Source organism: Mustela erminea, chromosome 13 (assembly GCF_009829155.1).
Source record: "Mustela erminea isolate mMusErm1 chromosome 13, mMusErm1.Pri, whole genome shotgun sequence".
Taxonomy (NCBI): Eukaryota; Metazoa; Chordata; class Mammalia; order Carnivora; family Mustelidae; genus Mustela; species Mustela erminea.
Window position 1 is genome coordinate 92,306,933 of NC_045626.1, and position 18,765 is coordinate 92,325,697.

Sequence of the window (18,765 nt, forward strand, 5' to 3'; positions counted from 1 at the left end):
AGGACAAAGGGCCGTTCGTTATGCTCGCGCTGTGTGCGCTTCGGAGCCGGGGGACCTGAACGGATTCACTGTGTTGGGTGAGCAGCCGGCCCCGAGCTGCCCTGAGCCCAAGAAGGCCTCCCTAGCCCTGTGGAGGGATGGGGTGCCCCCCAGGGAGCCCACTGTGCCCAGCGGCCCACACTAAGCCCCACCCAGCTGCCAGGGCAGGCCTGGCTGGCCCACCCTCCCCCAGGGCTCTGGGGACCTGCCCGTAGGTGTCATGGGCCTCTGGATGCCGGTTGGGCCCTTCCCTTGACTGAAACCACCTGGGAGCCCAGGCGCATCATGTAAAGGAATGAAATGCTTGGGCTAAAGCTAGAGCACCCAGGAGCACCCAGCCTGCGTTGAACCACAGGGTGTGGGGAGCGGCAAATAGTTCTCACTCCGTTCCCAGCCAAGGCCCCCTGCGGGGATGTCACCCACAGAGGGGGGTGTTGGCGTCTGCCCTGGGATGCTGTCCCATCCCTGAGGGATGTCGTTTTCAAGAGGTCACTTTCTGGGGCGCCTGGGTGGCTCAGTGGGGTAAGCCGTTGCCTTCGGCTCAGGTCATGATCTCAGGGTCCTGGGATCGAGTCCCGCATCGGGCTCTCTGCTCAGTGGGGAGCCTGCTTCCTCCTCTCTCTCTCTGCCTCTCTGCTTACTTGTCATCTCTCTTTGTCAAATAAATAAATAAAATCCTTAAAAAAAAAAAATAGAGGTCACTTTCCCTAATGCAATGCTGTCCTTGGGGAGGAGGACTCGTGAGGGAGCAAAGTCCACAGTGAAATTGTGGCCCCCGAGGGGCGCTCTGGTGGGCCGTCCTCCCGGGAGCACCTCTGGGACACTCCCCACTAAAGGTCCTAGTCTCCGGGAGTGGCCTATAAGGGCCTGTGATCTCTAGTGCGGCACCAGGGCCCACGCTGGTTCATCACTCCCTGGGAAGTGTCTGTAAAATCGGAATAAATGGTTGTCAAATAAAAGTTTTCCATGCAAGAGTTAGAAGATAAGAATTCATAGAATTTGTAAAATCTCCTAGAAGGCAAAACGGACAGTGAGTTGAGAAATTGAGGAAAAATAAAGTACATTGAGGGCCTTCCCAGGACGCCCGTCATCTGCCTCAGAATTTTCAGGAAAAAAGATCTAACACGAGTGGGGGAGGGGTATTTAAAGGAAGTGACACGAAAAACACCCAGTGGTCAAGGAAAGCCGTTTTCAGATGTGCGTTTATTCCCCGTCCTCTCTTCGGAGGCCGCTAGGGGAGAAACTCAGGTGAACCAGGGTCGTAAACCAACAGCAAGACCCCGCACGAGGGGCCGTGGAGGGGACGCAGGGTGGGGTCCCCGCGAGCCCGCCCCGAGCCCCGACGCGCCGGGAGCCCCGCTGCCCTCTGCACGGGAACTTCAGGATTAGCTCATCGGGTGTTTGTAAATCTTCCTCCGTGACCTTCAGCCGCAGAGTCCTAGGTTGACCTTGGGGAAGAACTGAGGCCTTTACAGCACCGGCTCTCCCGGAGCCGCCCGGCAACGCGTCCATTCACGTGGGCGTCCTCTCCGGTCGTCGGGCAGAGCCCTGAGCTCCCCGTGAGGGCTCGCAGCCTCTCGAGCCCTGGGTCGTGTGTTCCATGCTCGGGGTGAGGTTGCGTGTGGGCCGGAGCAGCCGGGGCCGATGGACCTGGCGCGCCTGGAGCTGGGGCGAGCGTGGGCATCAGGGACGGCCCCGCCCGCACCCCCGGAGGGCGTGGGACCACGGCCTCCTGGCCCTTTGTGGCCAAGGGTGAAACCGGCTCCGGTCAATACGTCGTGTTGCTTCCCCGCTGGGGCGCATTTAAGTGCCCGTGGGGACGTGCACCCAGCAAACCGCCAGCGGCCGGGACTGTTCCTCAGGGCGGCTGCCCTGCCGGCCCGGCTCGGGAGGAGAGCACTGCGGGGGGAGCGGCGCGGGGCTCGCCCTGTGGCCAGGAAGTGAGCCCCGAGATCGGGCTGCCCAGCCGTCCCCTTCCCGGTCCCACCAGTTTTCTGGGCTTTTCCTCACTTCCCGGGGGGGGGCGTGTTTGCACCGTCCACCTGTCCCTCCCTTGCGGTGCTCGCTTGTGCCGCCACAGGGCTGACCACGGGGCTGGCCGTGGGCCGTGACCCTGCCCTCGCTGCCGCCCGTGCTGGGGTGCACCCAGGGCCCCACAGCTCCGGACACTCGCAGCGTGGGGACTCTGGTACCCAGGTACTAGGTCTTCCATGATTTTCGCTTCCTTTGAAACTGTCAGACCAGACGCGGGTGTTGGGTGTGCGGCGTTTCAGTATCCGTCGTGCACCTTTGTCCCCGTGGGCGCGTTGGTGGCGCAGACTCCCCAGGAAGGCGAGGTCCCGGCTGGCCCTCTGCGGATTCTTCCGTCCACATGTTTGCGTCATTACCTGCTGCGGCCACAGTGACCTTCGGGGGCACTTGGCCACCGCGGTCACCGCCTTGATTCACATGCCCTTAATTGAGAAGTGATTTTAGTGCTTGTGCACTTGCCCGCTTCTGGTAAACAGGGTCACTCCACGACTGCGAACCCCGGGGGGAAACAGGGACTCCGTTCTCCCGCGTACACGGGGCTACTGACCCCGTGCCCGACTCTGCTAATCTTCCGTGTTTGCCTGCAGAATTGGCAGGCAGCACCTCTGGGCTGGCCTCCCCCAGTCTGGCCTCCACACGCGGGGACGCCAGCCTCACGGGGGGCCCTGTGGCCTCCCTCCCTCCGCCGGGGGCCCAGGACGCCTGCAAGCCTGAGCACAGGGTGAGCGCAGGCCCGGCCACGGGCTCGGGGTTCCGCAGGCGGTCAGCCTTGTGGCCACATCACTCCCTCACTCTAGCGATGATTCGGGCAATTTAGATGTTTCCGGAAAATCCGACCACGTGGACTCAGGAGGCACGCTGCGGGGCGCTGCCTGGGCTGTAGAGCACTGCAGGTGTGACACCGCCGGCACCCGGGACGCCCGCGGGCGGGCCTGCCGTCGGTCGGACCCTCGGGGCGGTCCACGCCATTCCGTGTCTCTGGGGTTTCCGTCTCCCCCCGCCCGTCCCCGACCGAGCGTCCCTCCGGCTCTGGCTCCGGGCGCTCCCTCGCTGCCCCGCCCCCCTCCCCCGTGGAGGAGTCCCCCAGGGCCCGGCGGGGATCCCGCAGGAGGTTCGCTGGAGCGCTGCGTCCCTCTCGGACTGCGGACGCTCGTTGTACCCAGCGACAACATCGTGTGCAGCCCGCCCGCCTCCCTCCGCCACGGCATGGTCGGAGCCGTAAAGCTCCGTGGTCCGCGGGGCTGCCTGTGCTGACGGCACCCCGGGAGGGGCCGCGCGCAGGGACGGCTGCGTCCGGACGGTTCCAACTGGGGCTGTCAACAGCTGGTCTCTCAGGGGCTTATTCTGGGGGGACGGAGCACGGGGACCAGGTTCCTGCCGGCGGCCAGGCCCCTGCCGTGCGTCCCGCGCTCTCGGACAGGAAGGCACGCCAAGCGCCAGCTCCCTGCACAGCACAGCTTCCCCAACGGGGGCCCCCCGCCTTCCCCCGGATGACAGTCCATTCCCTCTTGGCCTCACATCCTGGAGAATCCCCTTAGGGTCAGGACCCACTCGGCTTCAGCGGGAGCTGATTAGCACAGGAACAGGAACGTGCGGCTGTGACCTCTGATGGGAATGTCGTGTGCAGCGGGCGGTGGCTCTACCCTTCCCGCAGCGTGACAGTCACAGGGCACAGTGTGACAGAGACGGACACCGGCTGGGGCCCGTGCTAGGGACCACGGCCCTTGGCCTCTCTGGGCCCAGGAAGCGCTCTGTGTTGTGAAGAACTTGATGGGGACGTGGCGTCCGTTTGGGGAAGTGAAGAACATTTGGACGGTAGTGACAGCCGCACACAGTGTGTCATTTAATGCCGCAAGCCGCACCCACAAAGTGGCTCAGGGACGCTACGTTCTACTGTATCGCAGTGATTCGATCGCTTGCTGTGACTACAGAATATAGTACAGTTTAGCAGGAAAAAAGTCCAGGGAAAGGACAGCTCGCTTCCCCCCGCATGGCTGGGGTCCTGGGGGCCCCCGGCACTTGGGGTTGCCTCAGCGCACACTGCTCATCCGCGGGGAGGGGAGGCCCTGCCTCCCGTGACAGCAGGCCTGGTGTGGGATGTGTTCCAGACACAGAAATGTGGACGGCATCGACCCAAGGCGCTTCCGAGCAGACACGTCCAAGGCCGGCTTTGGGCAGCGCCCCCCCATCCCCGTTGAAACTGTGGTGCTGTCCCCGTGGGACCCCCCCCATCAGCCGGGGCCTCAGTGACACGGTGGAGCAGAGCCACACTCAGCATGTGACCACGAGAGGGGCTCTCAGCCCCTCGTCAGCGCAAGCGCCTGCCTCAGGCTGACGGCCGAGGCTCCTGCTCGCGGGGGGGCCCCCCGTCCTCCTGGCACGCCCCTCACTCACGCCCACGCTCACGCTCACACCCACACTCATGCTCACACTCACACTCACTTCCCATCCAGCGCCACCTCCTCCCGGGACGTGGATCCTGGCGGGTCCCCTCCTCCGAGGGGTGCTCAGTCTGTAACCAAATACAGCAGCCAGGCCGGTGGAGAGGTCAGCATGGGGGGCAGGGCCGGGGGAGGCGGCCTCGAGCTGGCCCTCAAGGGGCGGATGAGAACCACACGCTGGGCTCCCCTGGGAGCGGCCCCTCTGCTTGCCTGTGGGCCCGGGTCCAGCGGCTCCTCAGGCCTGTCCCGGGGTTTCCAGAACCGCCGGCGGCGGACGGTGGCTCAACCCACACGTTGAAGCCCCACCCCCAGGACCGCGGAAGCTGCTCCGTGCAGACGTGGGGTCTTCACGGAAGTGCCGGATGGAAACTGAGGTCGCCACGGTGGATCTAACGCAGTCAGCCGGTGTCTTTCTGAGAAGGGGGAGCGCGTGGGGGCAACCCGCCAGGACCGCGGGAAGGCAGCATCTGCACACCAAGGGGAGAGGCCCCAGGTCGTGAGGAGGGGTTTAGGGCGCCCCCATGGAGGCTGGGCGGCCCCGGCACGTCCTGCTATGCAGCGTTCCTGGTGACTGCTCTGTTAGGGCCCTCCAGAGAGACCGGACCACGTGCACCTGCTCACGTGGCCTCCGTTCACACAGCCTCACCCGCATGCTCAACACGGGTCACCCACATGTGTGGCCTTGGCCCGTGTGGCCTTGGGTCATGGGACCCCCAGCTCAGGGGGTGGCGTTGGTCCATGTGGTGGCCACGCACGTGGCCTCGGTCCATGTGGCACCGGCTCACGTGGTCTCCGTTGACACAGCCACCCTCACGTGTGCACGACACATCACTTCTGAGTTCTGTGCGTGGCGGACGCATTTGTCCTTCTCCGGGTTCAGCCATGGGGACCACGTCTTTGGCCCTGGACTGCCAGGCCTAGGGACCGAGTACCTCCCCTTGGCGTCCGGGTGTGGGGGCTGAGCTCCTCCTCCCCGGGGTCCAGGCACGGGGATGGGCCGGGTCTGGTGCCTCACAGTCCCCATCGCCATGTTCTGCCATCGTCCTGGGACCTGGGGCCTCACCGCTCTGACGAGGCTCGTCTGTCTGTCCGTGCTGATGGAACGGGCCGCTTCTCTCGTCAGCACCCTGAGTCCCTGCAGCTGGGGAGGGTGGTGGGGACTGAGAACAGGGCCGGGCACCAGGGCCAGCATCGCTAACACAAGGGACCACTGTCCCAGGTTCTTGCCAACTCTGGGGGGCCTCCTGGGCTCTGTCGTAGGGATCGTGGGCCCAGAAGGTAATAGACTCTGCCATCCAGAGGGGATCCGCCTGTGGGAGCTCTGAAGTTCTCTTCTGGGTGTGCTCATGCTGGGGGGAGTCCCTAAGGCCTGAGACTGAGGTTGAGGAAAGGCCCTGTCTCCACAGACTACAGTGCCCCCTGCAGCCCGAGACTGGCTCCCAGGGTGTGGACTGCACAAGGGCAGATGCAGGTCAGAGGAGCCCAGGATCTGTAGTAGGGCAGGGTTGGCCAACAAGGCTGGGCAACAGAAGGGCGTTTCAGGAGTACTCAGCGTCCACCTTAACCCGCACATCAGGTCTGTCCTGCCCAAGGCAGCAGGACTGGGATCGCCCTGCCAGGTCAGGGCACACACCGGTGTGGGGGGCAATGAGCACGGAAGCCTGGCAGCCCCGGGGGCCCCCTGCGGGAATGCTGCATGCCCCGGGCAGGTGAAGGTTCCTCCTCAGAAAGACTGTGGGCGGGGGGCTCCCTCCTCCCTGGGCCCCGGGTAGGTGGGTGTGGCCCGCCCCAGACAGCCCCACGGGGAGGAAGCTGACCTGCAGAGGCAGGTGACCTGGGGCCCCACCAGGCCCGGCAGGAGGTGGGAATCCCAACAGGGAGTGCGCAGGGAGAGTCCGGGACCTTGAGCAGGGGACCCTCGGCCGGGGAAGCTCCAGAACCATCAGGCCCCCAGCTCAGAGACGGCTGCCCCCGAGCAAGTGCACACGGCCACATTTGAAGGAATTTCAGGAGGAACGCCATCATCCCCGGGGGTGCCCCTGTGCGGGAGCGGGAGCCCCAGGCCCGAGAGAACTGCCCGGAAGAGGCGAGTACAGATGGGGGGGGCATCCACAGGCAGCCCAGGCCCTGAGGGGGGAGGGCGGCGGGAAAGCGGGGTCTGAGGGCCCAGCGGACCCCACACCGACCTCCCAGAGTCCCGGGTATTCCAGACCCCAGCGCCCGCCAGCATCCGGAGGGAGAAGGCACTGCCCGGCCCCAGCTTCCAGAGGCTGCCCCCGAATGTGGGGGCCTGAGTCCTCGACAGCCCCGGGGTTCACTCTGGGGAGCCCTGACGAGCGAGCCCTGGCCGCTGAGCAGGCAGCGGATCACAGTGGACTCCGTGTCGCCTCGGAAACCTTCTGCGGGGAAGGAGCTCCGAGGAGGCGCTGCGGCTGCGTCTGGACCGGCCGAGGCCCACGCGCCCACCCACGCCCGCTTCCCCGCACAGGTGGGCGCGTGCCTAGCGCGCACGCGTGACCGCGCAGGTGCGGGGAGCCCGGGACTCCGCAGAGGGCGAGCGCGCAGGGCTGGGGGAGGCGAGCGGCCGCGGGTCCGGGCCTCCGCCTGATCCTCCGCCTGATTCCCGGCCCCGGGCGACAGTCCTGCGCCTGCTTGTCCCCGGAGGTAAGGCTGGAGGAGCGGGGTCTGCCCTGGTCCCCGGGGCGGGGGCGGGGGTCGGGGGGCGGCCGGCGGGGTGTGTCCCAGCAGCGACACCTGGGAGCCTGGACGCCGGGTCGCCCCGGAGCCCTCCGGGCAGGCAGCCGGTTGCAGGCGCGCGGACTGCGCCGGCGCGAGCTGTCCCTCGACCAAGGGCTGGGGGTGCCCGTTTTATCGCGGAGGCCGCTGGGGTGAGCCCGGCGACCCCGAATCCCCATGGGCTCCCAGGCCCTCGGCGGGCTGGCGCGGGGCTCCCTGGGCGAGCTGGGGCTGCCCGGGGCCTGGAGCCCAGGATCTGGTGCGGGTGGGGTGCGGGTGGGGTGCGGGAGGGGGGCCGCCTCGCGGGAGTGGCCTGGGGGTGTCGGTGGCATCGGCCTGTTCCCGCACACAAACGCGTGTGTCCCCCTGCAGGCAGAGTGGACGGGTCTGGAGGCCTCGCGAGGACGGACTCCGGCGGCGACCTCGGGGCGGCAGGAGAGGCCCCTGGAGCCTTGTTTGCGGCCGAAGCCTGGGCCTTGCGCACAGTGAGTGCACCTGGGCCGGACTGGCCCGTGGCCGGGCCGCCTCCAGGGGAATTTCAGGGCTGGGCTCCCTCCACGGTGGACACAAGGCAGAGGGGCTGGAGACGGGCCAGGGCAGCCCGGGGCCTGGAACAGGGGTGGTAGCAGACCCGTGTGCCCCTGCCTCTGCCCAAGTCCGAGCCCAAACCCACACAGACGCCCGCGTGTCCCCCTGAGGCCTGTGGGGTTTCGGGGCCGCGAATGCTCACAGATGGTCTGTGTCCTCCTGGCTTTCATGTTAATGATACACTGAGCAGGTATCTCCCACGAACAACGGTTTTTAGTTTATCATTCAATAACACACCCAGTCTCGTGCTGGATTCCTGTCCGGGTGTGGGGAGCAGGAAGGAGAAAGCTCAGATACCGCAGAGGGGTTTACTGGAATCAGAGCGCGACCTCCGCTAGCCGAGGTCTGACCTCCAGTGGCCAGAGTGAGATTTCGGTGACGTGGAGCTGGTGTCTGGGGAAGCTGGTGTCCAGGGGAGCCCAGGGCCTGGAACAGGGGCCGACGGGCGAGGTCAGGACAAGGAGCAGACCCCTGTGCCTCCGCATCTGCCCAAGTCCAAGCCCAAACCCGCACAGACGCATGCGTGTCCCCCCGAGGCCTGTGGGGTTTCGGGTCTGGGAACGCTCCGACCATGGTCTGTGCCCTTCTGGCTTTTGTGGCTGCCACCCTGTGCCAGATCCATGTTTTTAGGATCGGATTCCAGCGTGGCCGCCCCGCAGTATGGTGCGTTTCAGGCGTGCAGTGCTGGGACTCAGCCCTTCCACACACGGCCCCGTGCTCCTGGGGGGAGGTGCTCGCCTGATCCCCTGGTTCCCTCCCCACGCCACCCCTGCTGAGCGCCCCTTCGCTCTGGCCGAGTCGGTTCTTGGTTGTCTCTCTTCTTCCTTCGCGTGTTTGTCCTGCAGCTCCGCAGACGCGGGAGGGCCTGTGGTGTTCGTCTTTCTCTGACTTCGCTCCGCGCAACACCCTCTAGGTCCATCCACATGGTTGCCGATGCCAAGACACCCTCCTCTCTGGGGCTGGCGACGTCCCGTCGCTCGTGCACACCGCGCCTCCGTCCGCTCGTCCGTCTGCGGGCACACGGGCCGCGTCCCTGTCCTGGCTGCTGCCGATAACGCGGCTGTAGCAGGGCTGCGTGTGTCCCTTCGAGTTACCGATTCGTATCTTTGGGTCAATACCCAGCAGTGCAGTTGCCGGGTTGTAGGGCAGCTCTATTTTCAACTTTCTGAGGAACCTCTGTGCTGGTTTCCAGAGCGGCCGCAGCAGTGTGCATTCCCACCAGCAGTGTAGGAGGCTCCCCTGTCTCCACGTCTTGCCAGCGTCCGTTGTTCCCTGTGTTGCTGGTTGTAGCCATGCTGACCAGCGTGCGGTGGGACCTGCGTGCGGTGGGATCTCACTGTGGCTCTGATTTGTATTTCCTGATGGTGAGTAATGTTGAGATCCTCTCGTGAGTCTCGTGGCCAGCTGGATGTCCTCTCTACGAAAGTGTCTGTTCATGTCTTCCACCCATTTTTATACTAGATTATTTGTTTTGGGGTGTGTCAGCTCTTTATATGTTTTAGACACTGAGCCTTTGTCAGATCTGTCACTTGCAAATACCGTGTCTCATTCCGCAGGTTGCCTTTTACCTTTGCTGACTGTTTCTTTTACTGTCGAGAAGTTTTTATTTTCATGGAATCCCAGTAGTTCATTTTGCTTTTGTTTCCCTGGCCTCGGGAGACTTATCTAGAAAGAAGCTGCTGCAGCCAGTGTGAAAGAAAATACTGCCTGTGTTCTCCTCTGGGATTTGGATGGCTTCCTGCCTCACATTGTGGTCTTTTCATGCATCTTGAGTCTATTCTTGTGTGTGGTGCAAGGACATGGTCCAGTTTCATTCTTCTGCACGTGGCTGTCCCAACACCATTTCCCCAGCACCATTTATTGAAGAGACGGTCCCTTTTCCATTGGACATTCTTTCCTGCTTTGTCAGAGATTAGTTGACCACAGAGCTGAGGCTCCGTATCTGGGCTCTCTGTTCTGTTCCGTGGATCTGTGTGTCTGTTGTTGTGCCAGGACCATGCTCTCTTGATGATGACAGCTTTGTAATGGAGCTAGACATCTGGAATTGTGATGCTGCCAGATTTGGTTTTCTTTTGCAACATTCCTTTGCCTATTCAGGGTCTTTTGTGGCTCCATACAAATATTAGGATTGCGCATTCTAGCTCTGTGGAAAATGTTGCTGGTGTTTTGATAGGGTTTGCATTAAATGTATAGACAGTCTTGGGTACTAGAGACGTTTGAGCCATATTTGTTTTTCCAACTCAAGAGCATGGAAGGTCTTTCCACTTGGTTGTGTTCTCTTGAATTTCTTTCGTCAGTGTTTTATGATTTTCACAGTACAGGTCTTTCAACTCTTTGGTTTAACTTACTCTTGGATGTTTTGTTGTTTTTTGTGTGATTATAAATGGTGTTGTTTCTTAATTTATTTTCTGCTCCTTCATTATTGGTCTATAGGAAAGCAACAGGTTTCTCCATATTGATTTTGTATCCTGAAGCTTCTCTGAACTCCTGTGTCAGTTCTAGTCACTTTTTGGTGAGTCTAAGGTGTCCCCTTTCTGTCAAAGTCTGGACATAGCGTCTGTGATCGATGGTTAATGATCTAATCAGGGGTTGATGGTCTGCAAGCTCCTTGGGAGCCTCCCAGATGTGACGTGAACCTCCCAGAGGTGATGTGAACCTCCCAGAGGTGAAGTGAACCGGCCACTGCTCTGAGGACAGGGAGAGACCAAGGTAAGGGACAGGCCACAGCACATCGGTGGGCGGCGGTTTGAGAAGCAGCGGAACTCCCGTCCATGGCGTGTCCTGGGCAGCAGCGAGAGAAGAGCCCCCCACCCGCCTGCCCCCTCTTAGAGGCTTGTACTGAGGTCGCACCTGGGCTCAGTCACCTAAACCATCCACACGGTCTCAACGCCACGTCACAGTCTCATGGCCACATCCTGGGAGCAGCCTCTGGGAGTGGGGACAGCAGGGGAAACCCACATTCCAAGGAGGGGCAGGGGTGTGGAGCCTCTGAGTCCGGGTCACGGCAAGTGGTGGTCACGGCCTCTCCCTGACCGTTCCCGGCACCCACCCCTCGTGCCGGCTCTTACTGCCTCCCGTGAACCTCCGTTCTGCCGTGTCCCGAGGGGTCAGGAAGGGGTCTCCCGAGCCCGGAGGTGGCCCTGTGGCAGCTGTCCCGCTGTGCTGGAGGCAGAGGCCACAGCAACGACACAGGTGCAGACAAGACAAAGCCCAGAACAATTGTTCCCCAGATGAGCAGCAGCGTTCCCCACCAAGACGGCCATGATCCCAGCCACTGATTCCTGAAGTCCCCGAGGCCGGGGTCGGACCGCTCAGGGCGCTCCCCGCGTCCACATGAGACCCAAGAAACGTGACCCCACAGCAGGCGTGTCAGGGACGAACACACCACGTTCTGCCTGGATCATGACACAGGTGCCTCCTTGCGAGGCGGCAGGTGTCCGAGGCCACCGTGGTCTGGGGGACAGGGGACAGCTGTTCCCACGAAGACACACGGGTGTTCAGTAGGACAGACTGTTGGGCCATCGCTCAAGGCTCACGGGGTGAGTCCAGTCAGGGCCGTGAGGTCTGCAAACCGATGGAGGGAACGGAGTCCGCAGCCAGACGACCGCGCCGTCACAGCCGAGTGTGTCCACCCGGCCTTCAGGAGAGGGACCTTGTCGGCTGCCGTTCCCACGGGGCCGGTTCTCTCCTGGGGCCCAGGGGAGCCCCAGGGCACAGCGGCCCAACCACCCAGCTGGGAGCCACAACCAAAGGTTTGTGCCCCAAAACCTGGATTCCCACGGGGGCCACCCACTAAAGACCGGGGTGGTGAGACCAGTCCCCCTGCCAACCAGTGACTGTCCCTGCATGTGACAGGACGGCCGCAGTCCCCGTGGTGCTCGTCCCAGGTTGCTGGTATAACTGGGCTGGTTTTGTTCAGAGTGACCTTTCTGTTCCCAGCATAGGGGTGACTGGGTGTGCAAATGCCCTTAGCCCAGAGTAAGCCTCATAAACCCTTCCGATTCTGGGCATAGCCACCAGGACTCTGATGGAGTTCCTTCTAGAACCTTCCAGTGAGCGATTTGAGGGGCTGCCTTTATGGCGTGTTTGGCAGAAAAACAATACCCATGGCCGGTGTTAGGGACAGGCTGTTGGTCATATCAGATGAGCAGGGAGCTGTCCTCACTGAATGCCTTCCCCTACCCCTGGGGGGCGAGACCCTCCATCGCCAGCCTGAGCGGCTAGAGGGCAGCTGCCCACATACCCAGCAGTAGGACTGGTTTCCTCGCCGGGCACGGGATGGGGCCCCCGTGGGAAGGTACGACCTCCGGGTGCCCGTGCTGTGACTGGACACCACGGGACCGCCAGAGGCTCAGGTCAGGCAGACAGACAGGAGGAGGAGCTCTCATGGGGAGGTCGTCCCCTCCTACGGGAATGACCCTCGAGACCCGAACTCTAGACGGAAGTGTGGCCGCATCTTTAGGAATCTGACCGCGCTGTGCACACCAACCATGTGGGCCCGGGAGGCAGCCCCGTCCGGCGTGAGGGGGGACTGTGGTGGGAGATGCCGGGTCGGGACCCCCACCCGCTCCCTCTTTCCCCGGTGCGTGTTCCGTGCGGGTGTGGCGTGTTTCACGGGTCCGAGGGCCGCGGGACGGTGGGATCCCAGGGCAGAATGCGTAGTTTCCCGTCACCTGGGGCTGGGAAGTGACTCGTGTACCCCGGCGGGACTCCCCAGTGCCAATTCCGGTCCCTCGCTCCTGTCCCGGGTGTGCTGGGGCTCGCTGTCCTCAGCAGCGGAGCACGGTGACCCTCGGTGGGAGTCAGGGTGTCGACTGTGTCCTGCAACTTCCACGGGTTACAGACCCGGCAGCCTCAAAGGGGGTCCCATCTGGCTTACTGCCCTGGGCCCCTCAGCTGAGCGTTCAGACGCATCCAAGCCCGGACAGGACTGCGGTCACCCGGCCAAGGTGGTTGGACCTGCGCGTGACGGGGTCTGCTGCCTCGTGTCCGCTGTGCCTGTCTCCCGGCCCTGCTGCCGTGGGTCTAGGCGATCGGATGCTGGTCGCACCAACGTCCCCGCCCACCCTCGCCCAGGATGGTCTTTGGGGTGCGCACCCCGAGACAGTGTGAGAAGGGGGGTCCCCATCCGTGGTCCTCAGCTGCCCCAGCGGTGGCTGCCTGGCTTGCACGGTGACAGGGAACGCTGTGTCAGGCCAGCCGCAGGGTCCACGCAAACCAAGGCACACTTAGAGCCCTGACCCCGAGGGAGGGGCCGGGAGCATCCGTGTGCGGATCCCGCCCTGGGTGGGAACCTCACGGAGGGGCCCGGATTCCGCTGGCCCCGGCTTGGGGCTTGTTGAGAACACACGATGTGGCGATACTGCCCCATCCCGGTCACTGTGCTTGTCCCCAGGCCACCTGCCGCTGTGGCTCTAGGCCACCCCATCCAGCCACCGAGGTGGCCTCTCTGTGTGTCCGATCTGCTGTCCCCCAGCCTTGTCTGCACTGGGGAGTCTGCTTCTCCCTCTGACCCTCCTCACTCACATGCTCGCTCTCTCTCTCATTCTGTGACTCAAATAAATAAATAAAATCTTAAATAATTTACTTGAGAGAGTGAGAGAGAGCATGAGTGGAGGCAGGGGCGGAGGGAGAGGGGACAAGCAGACTACCCCCTGATCAGGGAGCCCAATGTGGGGCTCGATCCCAGGACCCCAGGATCAGGACCTGAGGCAACCGCAGATGCTTCCCTGACTGAGCCACGCTGTGCCCCTAATGTCACTGCTTTAAAGCTGTTGTCTCAGTGAGACACTGTGAGTGGGCTCCGTGCTTCCCGGGGGGATCAGTGCGGCTGGGGACTGGCCCGCGTTCTCCAGGCCTGGGTGTCCCAGGTGCTCCGGAGCCGCTGAAAGGCTGTGCGCTGTGTGTGTGCGGGCTGGGAAGCCGGGCACCTCCGACAGGGCGTGTGTCTAGAGTCCAGGTGTCACGGTGGGCTTTCGGGGGTTGATGGCATCCATGAAATGTGAGCCCTCAGCGACACTGCGTGCGTGTTCCTCCCGGAGCCACAGCCGGCGGGATCTGCGGTCGTGCGGGGGTTCTCTTCGTCGGGCGACGCCTAGGAGCCTTGGCTACGGGTTCAGGGGAGGAAAACGTTTTCTCTGTCTTTCCAGGTTCTTCTGGCTGGTTGAAAAGTTAACTTGACAGGATTCACACGAGAAAAAAACGAGTTTTATGGCATGTGCACGGAGATCCAGCGATGAAACTGAGACACAAAGAATGACGAAGGCAGGCAGCTTTGGTACATTTAAAAACTTTGTTTTAAGATTTTATTTATTTGCCAGAGAGAGAGAGCACACACAAGCAGGCAGAGTGGCAGGCAGGGAGAGAAGCAGGGTCCCTGCTGAGCAAGGAGCCCAATGTGGGGCTCGATCCCAGGACCCTAGGATCATGATCTGAAGGCAGCGGCTTAACCCACTGAGCCACCCAGGCGCCCCAGCATTTGTACGTTTTAGACAAGCATAAATCTGTGAGGAATTTGCAGCACAGTTCATCACGTGACCAGGCGTTAAATATGAGGTATTTCTATGGAAACAAAGAAAAACAGTGACACAAACAAATACACCGGCTTCTGAGCTCTGAGGGCGGCCGTGGGCAGGATTTCTAGCCGTCGGGGTCGGAGCGTCTGCAGGGGAGGGAAGGCAGGCGGCGGCAGCTGGAGAGTTTTCTCGGTTTGCAGCTGGAACGTCTCCGGGGATCCTGCGAGCGGCCCACATGGCAACGGGCTCGGAGATGGTCCGCGTGTGAGCTATGAAGTGGGTTTTCTGAAGTTTCCATCGAGCACTTCATAGTTAGTTTGCGAGATTTCAGGACCTTGCCGTTTCAGTGTCTCCACGGTGGCGGCCCCGGTTTGCATCCCCAGCAACAGCGCACGAGGCTCCGCTCTCTCCACATCCGCTCCAGCGTTGGTTGTTTCTTGTCTTTTTGATACCGGCCGCTCTGGCGGGTGCGCGGGGACCCCACTGCGGTTCTGATGTGCATTTCCTGATGCTGAGCGATGCTGACCGTCTTCTCCGGTGTTGCTGGCCGTCTGGGCGTCTTCTCTGGGGAACGGTCTGTTCCTGGCGTCTGCCCATTTTTAAAGTGGACTTCTTGGTTTTGGGGTGTTGAGTTTTAGAAGCTCCGTATGTATTTTGGATCCTGGCCCTCTACTGGCTCTGTCATTTGCAAACAGGTTGTCCTTTCATTTTGTCGACGGTTTCCTTCCTCGGCAGAAGCTTGTTACCTGGTGCGGTCCCGAGAGCTTAGTTTTCCGTGTTTCCCTTGTTTGAAGATCCGTCTCTGAGAAATAGTGCCGGGGTGGGTGTCCAAGAATTGCTGCCGTGTTTTCTCTGAGAGCTGGGCGGTGTCGGGCTCACACTCGGACTCCAGTGGACTGAAGACCCACTTCGGCGGGCGGCGTGAGACAGCGTTGCACTTTCAGTCTTTCGCACGTGGCTGTGCCCGTCTCCCAGCACCAGGTATCGAAGACACTGCCTTCGCCCCACTGCGTATGCTTGCCTCCCCTGTCGTAGATAAAGTGACATAAGGGCACGGGTGCTTTTCTGGGGTTGTCTGTCCTGCTCCGCTGGTCCGGGTCTGTTTCCGTGCCAGCCCCGTGCTGCGACGATCCCGACAGCTTTGTGGTGTGTGTTGAGATCTGAGACAGCGAAGCCTCCAGCTTCTTTCCTCCTTCTCAGGGTCGCTTTGGCTCTGGGGGGGGTCTCCGTGGTTCCACACATGTTTTAGGCTTATTACTTGTTCTAGTTCTGTGAAAAATACTATTGGTATTTTCATAGGGATTTTTAAAAAAAGATTTTATTTGTTTATTTGACAGAGATCACAAGTAGGCAGAGAGAGGGGGAAGCAGGCTCCCCGCTGAGCAGAGAGCCCGATGTGGGGCTCGATCCCAGGGTCCTGAGACCATGACCTGACCCAAAGGCAGAGGCTTAACCCACTGAGCCACCCAGGCTCCCCAGGACTTTTTTTAAAGATTTTATTTGTTTATTTGACAGAGGGAGAGAGAGCGGACACAGGGAAGTGGCAGGCAGAGGCAGGGGGAGAAGCGCGTTCCCCGTTGAGCAGGGAGCCCGATGCGGGGCTGGAATCCAGGACCCTGGGCAGACGCTTCACTGCCTGAATGACGCAGGCGCCCCTGCAGACCCATTTTTGATGCAGGTCTTAAGTCCGGCTCAGAGAAAGATGGTCACACTGACCACCCCCCGGGGACCTAGATCAGGGCTGAAATCCCGTGTGTTAAATTCTGAGGCACGGCCTGTGTTGTAGGTTCCAGTGTGTCTGTGGGGCTTTATTAACACAGGATCCCTTGTTCTTGGGGTAGAAATCTGGGGCGTGAGACTGAAGCCCAAGGCACCCCGACAGGGTGGAGATGGGTGCTGTGGGCTACCTTTCCATGTGTCCATCTGACAAGGCGTCCCTGTCCTTTTTTTTTTTTTTTTTTAAAGATTTTATTTATTTGACAGAGAGAGATCACAGGCAGAGAGGCAGGCAGAGAAGTGGGGGAAACAGGCTCCCCGCCAAGCAGAGAGCCCGATGCGGGGCTCGATCCCAGGACCCTGAGGTCATGACCCGAGCCGAAGGCAGAGGCTTTAACCACTGAGCCACCCAGGTGCCCCGTCCCTGTTCTTTTAAGTCGGACTTCGAGTCCCTGGCTCTATTACGAGGGTTGTAATTGGTGACTGTGGTTTAAATACGGCAAGCTGGGGTGTAACACGTGATGATTTCCCCATTTCTGTGGAAAGGTCTGAGCGTCCGTTAGCGGAATCAGCAGCTGCTGTCCACGACGAGATGCTAGGGCGCCGCGCGGTCAGGGATGAAGCCAGGCTGCTCGCAGGCTCTGCCCTGTGCCCACAGCCGCACTGAGCTTGGCCGGATAAGCTCGGGGAGAGGCACGGGGTCGGTACCTGCTTGTCTCGGCGTGTGTGCGGGTCCGAATCCCGCGTGCCCGTTCGTGGCTCAGGCCAGTCTTCTCCCACAGGTCCAGGTGGACGAGAGCACCATTCCGGGGCTTTTCTGGTCCTGGTGGGGGGTCACAGGGAGGTGTCCCTGATGCACCCCTACATGGCCCGTTTCTCCAGCGATGGGCGGCACCACAGCAGGTGGTCCCTGGATAGATGCTCGAGTGTGGACTGGCCCCTGCGGGCGACTTCCTGCACCCCACTCTCGGCACAGCGGGGACTCCCCCGGCGGATGCAGAGGGCCGACCCCCGTCTCTGTGTCCTGCTCGGACACGTGCCATTTCCCAACGAGGACTTCTGGGGGGAGGTCGTTCCCCTCCGTCTGTCGGGTCTGCTCTGCTCGCTCCAGACGGGGCCCTGGAGTGCACGATCCGGGGCTGATTTTCCGCCCGTGGCCCCGCTGTCTGTCCGGCCTCAGAGCGCCCAGCCGAGCCTTCCGGGCAGCTGGGATCTGTTCTCAGACACGGGAACGTCTCGGTCCAAAGCCCACTCAGGCGAAACGTGGGCCCCGCGGTGTTTTTAGTCCCCGGTGACCCTGTCGCAAACCCCTGTGAGTGAGGACGCTCTCGTGCGAGTTTGGAGCCCGCGGTCACCGGTGCCCACGGACCGCAGGTTCTGATGCCGTTTTCCCAACAGGTCAGCAGTGCACCTTGACGCTCCGTCCTCGTGGGGTCCCCACTCTTCCTCGTCATCCCACAGACAAGTGTTCCTGGGATCCCGCGTGGGGTGTGTGCGGTGTCGCGTCAGTCCCCCGGGTTTCCGACATTCTTCCTCTGTGGTCGGGGTCACTGTGCACGCTCTGGGGTCCTGGAGGCCGATGGTGTTCCCTGCCTTCAGAAGAGCACGTCAGGCCTCGAAACGTGACCATCTGTGCGGTGCGTGGCCGTTACGTGGGTCGGGGTCCGTCCCCGGAACAGCAGGAACACCAGGAGCTCTCTGTGGTCGTGAGTCTGTTCTCCAAGTGGTCGGCAGAGATACGGTGTCGCCAGCGTACGGAATGCTGCTGCGTGTGTCCGTGCCGGGCCCGGACGTCCCGGGCTAGAAGGTTGTGCGCTCACTCCGGGCCGCTAAGGAGTCTCTGTGGTTCCCTGTGAGCGGATCCCCTCTGCCTTCCTGTGCGAATGCGGTCGTGGCTGCTGTCTGCGTCCGTGGGGCGAGCAGGGAACCGCCAGGTCGTCTGGCCGGCGCGTGCCAAGGGTCGGAGCTGGATGGGTATCACGATGGTGCCGCCTCCAGGAAGAGCAGCTCGACTTTCAGGAGCGTCTGTTTAGGTTCCTGTAAGTCTAGGTGAGCTCTGTGGGCACGTCTGTTACCTCCTGTTCGTCTACGGACCAGCCTGGCCTCCAAACAGCCCAGACGCGGTTGTTACTAAATGTTTTTCATTTTCTAAGTTACTAAGAATTAATCACTAATCAATTCTAAGTTACTTAGTTTTCTAAATCACACACGTGTGTCGCCATTACCTGGGACCGTGTACCTGAAAACACAGGGTTGCGCAGTATTTTTGTTTTCCAAAAGGGTTTTTACTGATATAACCTGCCTGACCCCGTGTGACGGTCTCCGACTTGGGCCGGAGATGGAGCCTGGGGGTCCCTGTGGGGGCCTCGTGGGCTTTCTTCCTGTGCGGGGACCGGCGGTGAGTCTGTTTGCGGGATCTTTTTTTTTAGAGATTTTATTTATTTGCCGGGGACACAGCGGAAGAGGGAACACAAGCAGGGGGAGAGGGAGAGAAGCAGGCTTCCCGCCAAGCCCCGACGTGGGGCTCGATCATTCTGTACAGAGAGCGGCGTTCGCGGCGCAGGGTTCGGTGGGGTCTGTGTAGGTCCCGGAGTCTGGAAGGCGGCGGCTCCGTTGCTCTGCCGGGCTGAGTGGTTTCCGCGGTGCCCCTCTGGGTTCCGTGGTTAACCTTTGTGCCCACGTCCGGGTCTGGACGGCTC